Raw genomic sequence first — 13026 nt, forward strand, 5'->3', positions numbered from 1 at the left:
TATGAATGTCAAGATGAACACCAAGAACACTTTGAATGTCAAGATGAACATCAAGAACATATTTTTGAAAAATTTTTAATGCAAAGAAAACATGCAAGACACCAAACTTAGAAATCTTTCATGTTTAGACTCTTATGAATGCAAAAATGCACATGTAAAACAAGAAAAGACACAAAACATGAAAACATCAAGATCAAATAAGAAGACTTGCCAAGAACAACTTGAAGATCATGAAGAACACTATGAATGCATGAATTTTCGAAAAATACAAGATGAATATGCAATTGACACCAAACTTATAACATGACACATGACTCAAACAAGAAACACAAAAATAATTTTTTTTTATTTTTTTGTATTTTCTTTTAATTTTTTTCGAAAATCATTTCAAAAAGAAAAATAAGGATTCCAAAATTTTTAATATGAATTCCAGGAATCTTGCACTCTTATTCTAAAGCTCCAATCTGAGGGTTAGGCATGGCTTAATAGCCAGCCAAGCTTTAGTATGTAACTCAGACATGCCACAGCTGACATACCAATTAACCTGCCTCTATGCTGATGGTTGGAAGCCCCTATCCAAAAGAATTAGACATGGCTTTACAGCCAGCCAGGCTTCAACATGCTACATGAAACTCTAGAATTCATTCTTAAAAATTCTGAAGAAAAATATATTTTTTGAAAACATTTATTTTAAAATTTTTTTTTTCGAAAACAAAGGAGAAAATTTTTGAAATTTTTTTTTAAAATAAAACAAAAAGAAAATTACCTAATCTGAGCAACAAGATGAACCGTCAGTTGTTCAAACTCGAACAATCCCCGGCAACGGTGCCAAAAACTTGGTGCACGAAATTGTGATCTCAGGCAACGGTGCCAGAAACTCTGTACGCACGTCTTAATAAATCGTTTTTCATTCACAACTTCGATACAACTAACCAGCAAGTGCACTGGGTCGTCCAAGTAATAAACCTTACGTGAGTAAGGGTCGATCCCACGGAGATTGTTGGTATGAAGCAAGCTATGGTCACCTTGTAAATCTCAGTCAGGCGGATATAAAATAGTTATGGAGTTTTCGAACATAAATAATAAATAGATAGAAAATAAGGATAGAAACACTTATGTAATTCATTGGTTAGAATTTTAGATAAGCGTATAGAGATGCATTCGTTCCTCTGAACCTCTGCTTTCCTGCTGTCTTCATCCAATCAATCTTACTCCTTTCCATGGCTGGCTTTATGTAAGGACATCACCGTTGTCAATGGCTACTTTTTATCCTCTCTAGAAAGTGGTCCGATGCGCTGTCACTGCATGGCTAATCGTCTGGAGGCATCACCCTTGTCAATGGCTGCATCCCATCCTCCTGTGAAAATGGTCCAAATGCTCTGTCACAGCACGGCTAATCATCTGAGGTTCTCGATCATACTGGAATAGGATTCTCCCTCCTTTTGCGTCTGTCACTACGCCCAGCACTCGTGAGTTTGAAGTTTGTCACAGTCATTCAATCCCAGAGTCCTACTCGGAATACCACAGACAAGGTTTAGACTTTTCGGACTCTCATGAATGCCGCCATCAATCTAGCTTATACCACGAAGATTCTAATTAAGAGATCCAAGAGATACTAGGCATGGCCGAATGGCCAGCCCCCATGAAAGTCTAAGATAGCATAAAACTGATCAAAGATGTCTAATACAATAGTAAAAAGTCCTATTTATACTAAACTAGTTACTAGGGTTTACAGAAGTAAGTAATTGATGCATAAATCCACTTTCGGGGCCCACTTGGTGTGTGCTTGGGCTGAGCTTGAATGTTGCACGTGTAGAGGTCAATCTTGGAGTTGAACACTAGTTTGTAACGTATTTCTGGCGTTCAACTCTGGCTTGTGACGTGTTTCTGGCGTTTAACTCCAGACAGCAGCATAGAACTGGCGTTCAACGCCCTTTTATGTCGTCTAAACTCGGCCAAAGTATGGACTATTATATATTGCTGGAAAGCCCTGGATGTCGACTTTCCAACGCAATTGGAAGCGCGCTATTTTGGGTTCTGTAGCTCCAAAAAATCCACTTTGAGTGCAGGGAGGTCAGAATCCAACAGCATCAGCAGTCCTTCTTCAACCTCTGAATCTGATTTTTGCTCAAGTCCCTCAATTTCAGCCAGAAAATACCTGAAATCACAGAAAAACACACAAACTCATAGTAAAGTCCAGAAATGTGAATTTAACATAAAAACTAATGAAAACATCCTAAAAGTAACTAGATTCTACTAAAAACATACTAAAAACAATGCCAAAAAACGTATAAATTATCCGCTCATCAGGAGGCTAGTGTACAACCTCCAAAGCATATCATGGTTGAAGAATTTGGAGAGGTTGATCAAGAGATGGATTCAATCATTGATGAGTTTTTATCTACAATTGAATCCTCTCATATTGGACTTGAAATAGAGGTCAAAGAAGAATGTGCACAACCTCTCATACCCTTAGTAATCAATGAAGAAGAGATTGGATCAGAAGAAAGCTACCAAGAGGTAGAGGTAAATCAAGAAGAGCACAAGGGAGTAGAGCTTACAAGAACATTGGAGACACCTTTCCCCAAGCCATCACCATCCATTCTTTCATTCAAGTGGGTAAATATCTCATCTTTAAGCTTTACTTTCCCACTTGAATATGGTTTGCTTGAGACGGATGGTCAACCTGGAAATATTTGTGGCTTTAAGAGCAAAAGAGAGATGGTTAGTGGTTGAAAACATAATTCTCGGTTCATTATGGTTAAAAGATCAAATTGGAAATGCAAAGGTTGGTGTAGAACTAGATTGCTTAGGTCTAGGAAGTTGTTTGGATGCCTCAGTGAGAATTCGGATCACGTGCCACCCGAATGGAATTATCATGATCAATTAGAAGATGGGTGTACAAATAAGATTTGAGATCCCGGCATACATGAGGATCAATTTTGGGAGCTCATAGCTTGTATGGAACTTCATCAAAGCTTGGAGCTATTAATTTTGAACTTTGGAGCATACTTGAAGTCCAAGCATTGGTAGAAGTTCAAGGATGAATACAAGCACAAGCCACCATGATAAGGAGCTTTCTAAAATGTCCAACTTAAGGACTTAAAAATAAAAGTGCTAGGTGGGAGACACCCCACCATGGTAAACTCTTTTCATTTTTCTCTTTTGTAAATATTGGTAAACTTAGTTTAATTTCATGTTTAGTTTGATTTGTTGAGTTTATTTGGTAGTCTAGGCTGTTAAATAAGGTTTGGTGGTGTTTAGATGGCTGTTTGTATGTTTGGAATGCTTGCTTTGGTGCTAAAACTTGAAAAAAAAATTTAAAAACAAAGCACCCATCCACGTGTACACGTGACCCACACGTACACGTGACCCCAAGATTCCAACCACCCACGCGTATGCGTGATTCACGCGTACGTGTCACTCCTGAAAATCCACCATGCGGGAATGGTGCATGAGTGTTGCTGCTCCATGGGTGCCAAACAGAGAGTTGTGCGTGAAAGGTGCTGACACTGTGCGTTGAGCACGATTTCGTCCCGCGTACGCGTCGCGCCCTATTTTCCCATTCCATGCCTATGCGTCCCTGACGCGTACGCGTCGTACCCATTCAACCATCCCATGCTTACACGTGACCCACGCGTACGCGTGGGCACCCCTGTCTCACATACTTCTTTTCTTCTCTTGTTTCCATCTCTTTTCTTCTTTTTTTTTCTCTTCTCCTCTTTCTTCCTCTCCAACCATCATCTACTACCACCATTTACCATTCACCATTATTTTCTTTAGTTAATTAGTTAATTAGTTAGTTAGTTAGTTAGATAGTTAGCTTAATTTTTGTTTTAAGTGATAAGTGTTGGATTAGTGACTTGATTTGCTATTTCTTGATGCTAAAATTATTCATTGTTGGATTTTCTTTATTGAGGATATACATTGTTGCTTGGTATTAAGTTTTGCTTTCTTGATACTAGTGCATACCATGTACTCATAACATTGCCTTTGAGAATGTTTTTCGGATTTCTAAATTGTATGTTGTAGCTAGCCACCATGTAATTTGAATTCACTATCTATGGTTAGGCAATTGTGTATTATCAATGCATTTTTTGTTAGGTGATTCTTGTTTATGATTGAATTTTATTTACATCACCTATTTCATGCATTGAGATTTTGGAATTGTGGAATTGGATCGTAAGCTTACCTAGTGGCATATTTTTGAGCTTTTCAAGCTTTGTAGACCATGCTTGCTATGTGATTGATTTTCACTTCTATCTCTCTTTTCGTAAGTTTCATAGCACCCATGTATACCACCTTTTATGTCAATTAGGTAATGCAAATAAACTCCAAAATGTATCATTGATTGATATGTGAATTTCATATTTCACTTGGTTCATTAAATTCTCTTGCACATCAATCAATGTCCACTCATTATCCAATTGACAATTGCTTGATTCTTGCTTGACTACTTTTATACGTCTTGATTGCTTATTGTATGCCTTAACCAATAAGTTTACTTTAAAGTATTTCAAGCACACTAAAATGAGTGAAGTATATACTCTTTTTGTGTAGTTGTGACACACTTGTTTTCATCCATGTCACACATTAATTCACTCACTTCATTTTAGTGATTCTTACCTCATTCCAACAATCTATTCTTCCTTGCTTTTGCATTTAATTGTTTTACTATCCTGTTTTCTATCTTGCGGGATGATTCACCATAAGCAAAAAAGAAAGGAAAAGAAAGAACACGTAGAAACCGATTGATCCACCAGCTGAAGGTGGCAATCCAGACACCGTACCCCCTTGCTTATCTTTGAATGCACCGAGAACGGTGCAAACTTTTAAGTGTGGGGAGGTCGTCCGACCGAATGGGCCGATTTTTAGGTGACAATTTCTAATCCTAACACTTTCGCATTTTATTTTTCTTCTTTTATTAGGTCTTTTAGAAATTTTAGTTGCATTTTCTTGGTTTGCATATATATATAATAAGCTTAGTCAAAATAACAAAATTTTCCAAGAAAACTCCTCTTATATAGGGCATTGATATCCCAATTGATTTGAGTGAAAACTTTTCATTGAAACTTGCTTGAATTATATATTGTGGAACATGTTTTCGAGCTAAGAACACATAAGCATGTGAGTTTTGAGCCTAATTGTGTGGTTGCATCATATAACCACTATTTTCATTCTTGTGTGTATTATTCTCTTTCTATGATTGTAATCTTTGATTTGTTTGATTCTTTATGTCCATTATTTGGGGTATGAATGCATTTATATGATTGAGGCCATCATTTCATTTAGCTCACTTACCCAAATAGCCTACCTTTGTTCTACCATTGTTAACCAATTTTGAGCCTATGTTAATCCCCTTTTGTTCTTAATTTTATCACATCACTACCCCTAAAGCGGAAAATAATAAATGTCCTTCATTTGGATCTTTGATTAGCTTAGGCTAGTGAGAGTGTGTATCATTCAAGTGTTGGGAAGTTTGGGAACATTAGTTGAGGTAAAAGTGTGTTTTTATATTTTTGTTGAGGATATTTAGAATTGGGTACATACTCATACATTAAATGTTTAAACCAAATGCATTCACTACAACAAAACCTAATTCCAGTGACCATTTGGGGGAAGCGGTCAAATAGAATCGCTGACGAACTGATTCTTGCTAGTAAAGAATTTTATAAAAATATAATCGCGTTGTAAGTATAGCTTCTAAACCAACAGAGAATCCTTTCATGCAAAAGTTTTGGTTGTCACAAGTAACAAAACCTAATAAAATTTATAATCGAAGTATTTAAACCTCGGGTCGTCTTCTCAAGGAATTGCAGGGAAGTATAATTTATTATTGGTTATGAAAAACAGTATATTTTTGGGTTTTTGAAATAAGGAACAAGTAATTTAAATAACAAGAAAAATAAATTAATTAATAAGGAAATCTCTTGGCAATATATAAGAATTGGACGTCCTATCCTAGTTATCCTTATCAATTGTGATGAGAATTGGATTTTGCTCCCACATTGTTAACCTCTAACTATGAAGGTAAGTTAAGTGGATGAATCAATTTGATTCCTCTGGTCCTAGTCAATTCCTATGGAAAGACTAGAGTTATTGGAATACAAATCAACTAGCAAAGATAACAATCATCAATCACAAGGAGTTTGATAACTCAAGTGTCTCCAATTACTTAACCAAAGCAAAAAGGGAGAAAATCTACTTGAATAAAAATGCCTTCAGATGGGAAGTAGCAGTAACATAAATAAAAGAAGGAAATCTTAAATTTGAAATACCTCAAATTATATTAAATAAAGAAATCAACTCTAACATGAAGTTCAGAAGCCAAATTGAAAAGATAAATAAAAATTAAAGTAATAGAATAAATAAAAGTGGAAAATAAATTAAAAGAACATTAAACCTGTGATTGTAGAAGCAATCCTAAAATAAGAGAAATCCTAATCCTAAATCCTAAGAGAGAGGAGAGAGCCTCTCTCTCTCTCTAAAACTACATCTAAAACCTAAAATTATGAATATGAAAGCATGATTCATGAATGAATGGATTCCCCCACTTCATAGCCTCTAATATATGTTTTCTGGGCCGAAAACTGGACCAGAAATAGCCCAAAAATCGCTGGTTGCGAAATCTGCCATGCTAGTTTTTTGTCACTGCGATGCATCCACGTGGAGCATGCGTTCGCGTCGCCTAACTGTACGGCCACTATGGCAAATTATACCAGACGTTAGCTTTCCAACGCAACTGGAACCGCATCATTTGGACCTCTGTAGCTCAAGTTATGACCGTTTTACTGCGAGAGGGTCAGGCTGACAGCTTTGTAGTTCCTTCAACTTCTTGTATTCCTTCCACTTTTGCATGCTTCCTTTCCATCCTCTAAGCCATTCCTGCCCTGTAATTCCTGAAATCACTTAACACACATATCAAGAAATCGAATGGTATAAAGGGAGAATTAATATTAATAAAATTAAGGTCAAAGAAGCATTTTTTCAATCATAGCACAAAATCAGGAAGGAAAACATAAAACATGCGATTTCTATGAATAAGCGTGAGAACAATGGATTCTAAACCACTCAATTTAGCATAATATAAACCATAAAATAATGGTTTATCAACCTCCCCACACTTAAACATTAGCATGTCCTCATGCTAAGCTCAAGAGAAGCTATAAAGGATGAATGGGAGAAAGTAAGACTCATGTAATGCAATGCAATGCAACCTATGTATGAATGCAACTACATGCTAAGATGTTTCTACCTACTTGGTTAAAAGTAAATAAGTTCTCCAAGACAAAAATAATTCAAATTCCACTAATTCAAATCATATAATAAAAGACAAGTAAACTTATGAGAAGATAGCTCATAAAAGCAGGGAACATAGAATCAAGCATTGAACCCTCACGGGTAGTGTATATGCATTCTAATCTCTCAAGTGTCTAGGGTTAATTCACTCTACTCTTCTCTAGTCATGATTTCTAAACTTTGTTCTTCATCTAACCAATCAACAAAAATTTAATGTACCAATGCAAACATCATGAGGTCTTTTTAGGGTTGTAATGGGGCTAAGGTAAGGGTGAGGATATATGTATGGCCAAGTGAGCTATAATATGAATCTTTAATTAACCTAAGCTCTCACCTAACATACACATACTCTATGTAATTCTAAATTCATGCCTAGCTACCCGTAATTCCCACTTTTGCATTACATACTCATGCATCAACTTTTCCTTTTAATTTTTATCACATATGCATTGATCTTTTCGTTAATTTAACTTAGCATTGGGGTAATTTTGTCCCCTTATTTATTTACTTATTTATTGAATATTTTTTTTCTTTTTTGGATTTTTTTCTTTTTTTCTTTTTTTTTCTTTTTTTTTTAAATAGAAAAATAAATATAACTTATCAATGCACATGGATTTTTAATTTTTTCTGGTCTCACATGAGTATGTACCCAAATTCTCATTATTTTATCATGACATATTCCCTTATTATCCCATGTTCCCACAATTTTCCCATACTTAATTAACACACAATTTCTATCTTAAGCTAACCAAAAATTTAATTGGGATATTTAATTATTTTTTTCTGCTTAAGGCTATTAATGTGGTAAAATATAGAACAAATGGGATTAAAAGGCTCAAAGTGGCTAACAAAGGTAATTTAAAGGGTAGGCTTATTTGGGATAAATGAACAAAAACAAATAATGGCCTCAATCATATGCATGCATATAACGCATTAAACATTGGACATATAGGATGAAATAAAATAAGATTACAATCATAGAGAAGCAAACACACAAGAATAAAATATTTATGGTTAAATAATATAACCATGTAGTTAAGCTCAAATTCTCACAGGTTGTGTGTTCTTAGCTATAATTCATGTTCCAATTACAACTTCAAACAAATTTATCACAAAAATTTTTCAATTTAAATTAGTGAAGTACTATAAAAATTTCTTGAAAAAGAAAATATTACTTCAACTAAGTAGTAACTAAATGCATAAAATCAAACAAACATGCAATTAAATATGCAGATGCAACAATGAACAAAAATAAAATAAGACATTGGTGTTGAGAAGAAGGTAACTAACCCCTGGAAGTCGGTATCGACCTCCCCACATTTAAAGATTGCACCGTCCTGGGTGCATGCTAAGATGTGCAAGTGGGCGGGCTGCTACAACTGATGCTTTTCTCCAAAGATTGTGCAGATGGATTTGTTTGTCTCCCCATGTAAAGGTTTTCTGTTTCCCTTCCTCGATGGCCAGCCTGAAAGAAGAGGAAAAAGAAGAAAAAGTAACCCAGAAATAAAGATAAGAAAATAAATAAAATCTGGGTGGGTTAATGCTAAATAATGAGGGTCTCAATTACATGGTAGCTACAACATGCAAGTGAGAAAACAATAGAAGCAAATGGCATATCAATAGTGCAAAAATTGCAACAAATAGGGGAGAAGTGTGGGTAATGAAAGATAATATAATTTCATGTCAATGCAAAAGGAATACCAGTATTATAAAAATTAGCATTGACTTATAATTAATAATACCCAATCAGAATAAAACAAGTCATGAAGCACCAGAATAATTCAAGAAAAGATGTAGCAGTTGAATAAGAAAATTTAACACCAATAGAAAAATAAAAACATGCCCAAAATTAAAATGCAATGAATGAAAGTATGCAAATAAATTAAGTAAAATAGAATGGAAGTGAAAAAGATGAGAAGTCAAAGAAAATAAAAAAGGAAGAAGAAAGAAATAAGAAGGGAAAGAAAAGATTTGGATTTGGAGAAGAAAAGATAAGATAGTTGGCGCTGATATGGATAAGTTGTGCGTTGCATGTGACGTGGACACATGTTTCATGCGATCGCGTGGTGTGCGATATTTTCAACTGATGCGGACGCGTAGAGCACGCGTTCGCGTGACTTGATTTGTGCTAGTGGCGCGAGAGCAGTCTCGCGTTCGCACAACTCTCTGTTTGATACTCATTTTGCCAAAAATTTGGGTGACGCGTTCGCGTGGGTGACGCGATCGCATGAATGGCCTTATTTTGTAAAATGACGCGGACGCGTGGGGTACGCGTTCGCGTGATAGGGCTTGTGCTTCTAGCATCATTCCAGCCCCACTCCATCATAACTCTCTGCCATATACCCATTTACGTCGATTTTGCAGGGTCACGCGTTCACGTGGGTGACGCGTACGCGTGGGAGGCTGGTTTTTCAAGTGACGCGGACGCATCAGGGACGTGTTCTCATGGGCATGTTTGTGCCTATGGCACGCCTCCAGCCACGCTTTCGCGTGACTTTCTATTCAATTCTCTTTTCTTCAGAACGCACCTATGACGCAGACGCGTCAGCGATGCTTACGTGTCGCGTGCATTTTTTTTTATTATGCAGGATGCAAAATGCAATGCTGATATATATATATATATATGTTCAATGAAATAAAATAAAATAAAACTCAAAAATAAACAAAACAAAATAAAATTAAAATTGAAAAAGGAACTATCATACCATGGTGAGTTGTCTCCCACCTAGTACTTTTAGTTAAAGTCCTTAAGTTGGACATTTGGGGAGTCCTTTGTTATGGTGGCTTGTGCTTGTATTGATCCTTGAATCCCCACCAATGTTTGTAATTCCAATGGCCTCCGGGATCCCAAACTAGGCGCAGAAAGCCTTCAAGCAGGTTAAAGCAAGTGATAAGGCCCCAAGAGTATTGATTTTTAGACTGAATTCCGGGGTCCCAAACCTTGCTTTTGCACCCGTCTTCTTGTTGATCATTAGTGTTCCAACCGGGTGGCAGGCAATCTGAATTCTCACTAAAGTGGCCAAATAACTTCCTAGACACATTCAGTTGAACTTTACACCAACCTTTGCATTTAAACTTTGAGCTTTCCACCATATTAAATCTTGCATGACGACTCCTACCACTAGCCATCTCCCTCTTACTCTTAAAGCCACAAAGAGCTCTGAGTTACCCATCTGTCTCAAGCATAGCATATTCAAGTGGACTAATTAAGCTTAGAGATGAAAGATTTACCCACTTGAATGAAGGAATGGATGGTGGTGGCTTTAGGGGAGAGGTCTCCAACAGCTTTGGCAAGGTGACTTCAAGCTCCATTCCCTTGTGCTCTCCTTTGGCAACTTCCACCTCTTTGCAAGCTTCTTCAGTTTCAACCTCTTCCTCTTGGTAGCTTTCTTCTAAATCAAACTCTTCTTCATGGCTTACCAAGGGCATGGAGGGTTGTGCTTCTTCTTCTTTAATCTCCATCTCTTGATCAACCTCTTCAAAGTCTTTAGCCATGATATGCCCTGGAGGTTGTACACCCTCTTTAGCATAAAATTCGAATGTCTTGGAAGGAGGTTCTATGACTAGACTTTCCCATGGAGGTTCTGCATCTCCCAAATCTGCAACCACTTCTTCCTCTTTAATAATTACTGCTTTGTCCAGTTGTTCTAGTATAAAATTGTACTCATCCTTGATGATTTTCTTTCCATGATAGCTCCTTTCAGCTATTCCTTCATCTTCAAGGGTCTCTCCTACCTTCACCTTTTGGGCCTCCTCTTGCTCTAAGACAAGATCAGACTCCTCCTTGATGTCTTCCTTCACTAATTCTTCAACCACTCATTCGACTTCAAGGGTTTCTACTACCTTCATTTGTAGGGCCTCCTCTAGCTTCTTATGAAGTATGGATTCGCGGAAATGATCCCTTTTTTCTTGTTCCATATCAATAGCATAATTGGGTTCATCTTGCTTTTGGACTGATGGATGTGGGTGCTCTTCCATGGAGGGTGGTGATGGGATGGAAAGATTATTATGTGGTTGAAAAGGAAGTGAACTAGAGCTTGAGGGTTGAATATTGGAGGTAGAGGGTTGGTTCATGCGGGATATAAGATTTTGGAGTGTAGAGGTGAGACCAATGATATTAGAGATGAGTGTGTTATTATCCAATGGAGGTTGGGGTGGATAGGAGGGTTCATTTGTTGGGAGAGAGGGCTCATAATACGGAGGTGTTTCTGGGTGTGGTTCATATGGTGGTTGGTATGGTGGATAAGGATTAGGGTCATATGGAGGTGTTTGGTTGTATGGGGCTTGTGAGTATGGTGGTCCAGAGTTGTGTTGAGGAGGTGGTTCATAGGCATATGATGAGGGTCCACCATATCTATCATCTTGGTATGCACCTCGGAATGGCTCTTGACCATAGTAATTTGGTAGGTGTTGGTTGTCATGGAAGGGTCCACCATAACTGTTGTCTTAACATGCATTGTGGAATGGTCATGGTCTATGGTCTCTTAGTGGGTGTTGTTGCCTAAAGGGTTGATCAGATCCTCGTGGCTCCGTCCATCTCTGGTTGTTTTGACCTTGATGCATGTTCCTGTTATAATTTTCATTCCTTGCAACAGCATTGGAACCAAACTTGAAACCAGAGGGGTGAGAATTCATAGTAGCTAATAAAAATTAAAAATAAAAACAAATAAACAAGCAAAAAAATAAAATAAAATAAAATAAATAAGAGAAAAGGTTTGAAAAAGATTTGATTTTAAGATTAAAAAGATAAGATAAGTTCGGTAAGAGAAGATAAGTTTTTAAATTAAAAGGTTTTGAAATTTAAATTTTTGAATTTGAAAATTAAATTTTGAATTTTAAATTTTGAAATTTGAATTTTGAAATCTGAAATTTGAAAATTTGAATTTTGAAATTTGAATTTTGAAAAAGTCAACAATATAAGATAAAGATTTGAAAAAGATTTAAATTTTGAAAAGGTTTGATTTTTAAAATTTTAAATTTAAATTTTGAATTTTGAATTTTGAATTTTGGAATTTAATTGAAATTTGAAATTTGATTTTTGAAATAAGATAAGATAAGATTTTGAAAAAGATTTGAATTTTGAAATTTAAAACTAAGATAAGATAAGATAAAAATTTTAAAATAAATATCTGAAATTTTTTTTCGAAAAAATTAATTTAAAAGTAAATATTTACAATAACCAATAATAAGGCACACGTTTGCAATTTCCCGGCAACGGCGCCATTTTGACTAGCTGATTATTTCTAGTAAAGAATTTTATAAAAATATAATCGCGTTGTAAGTATAGCTTCTAAACCAACAGAGAATCCTTTTGTGCAAAAGTTTTGGTTGTCACAAGTAACAAAACCCAATAAAATTTATAACCGAAGTATTTAAACCTCGGGTCGTCTTCTCAAGGAATTGCAGGGAAGTATGATTTATTATTGGTTATGTAAAACAATATATTTTTGGGTTTTTGAAATAAGGAACAAGTAATTTAAATGACAAGAAAAATAAATTAATTAATAAGGAAATCTCTTGGCAATGTATAAGAATTGGACGTCCTATCCTAGTTATCCTTATCAATTGTGATGAGAATTGGATTTTGCTCCCACCTTGTTAACCTCTAACTATGAAGGTAAGTTAAGTGGATGAATCAATTTGATTCCTCTGGTCCTAGTCAATTCCTATGGAAAGACTAGAGTTATTGGAATACAAATCAACTAGCAAAGATAACAATCATCAATC

Source organism: Arachis ipaensis, chromosome B08, assembly GCF_000816755.2.
Source record: "Arachis ipaensis cultivar K30076 chromosome B08, Araip1.1, whole genome shotgun sequence".
Lineage (NCBI taxonomy): Eukaryota > Viridiplantae > Streptophyta > Magnoliopsida > Fabales > Fabaceae > Arachis > Arachis ipaensis.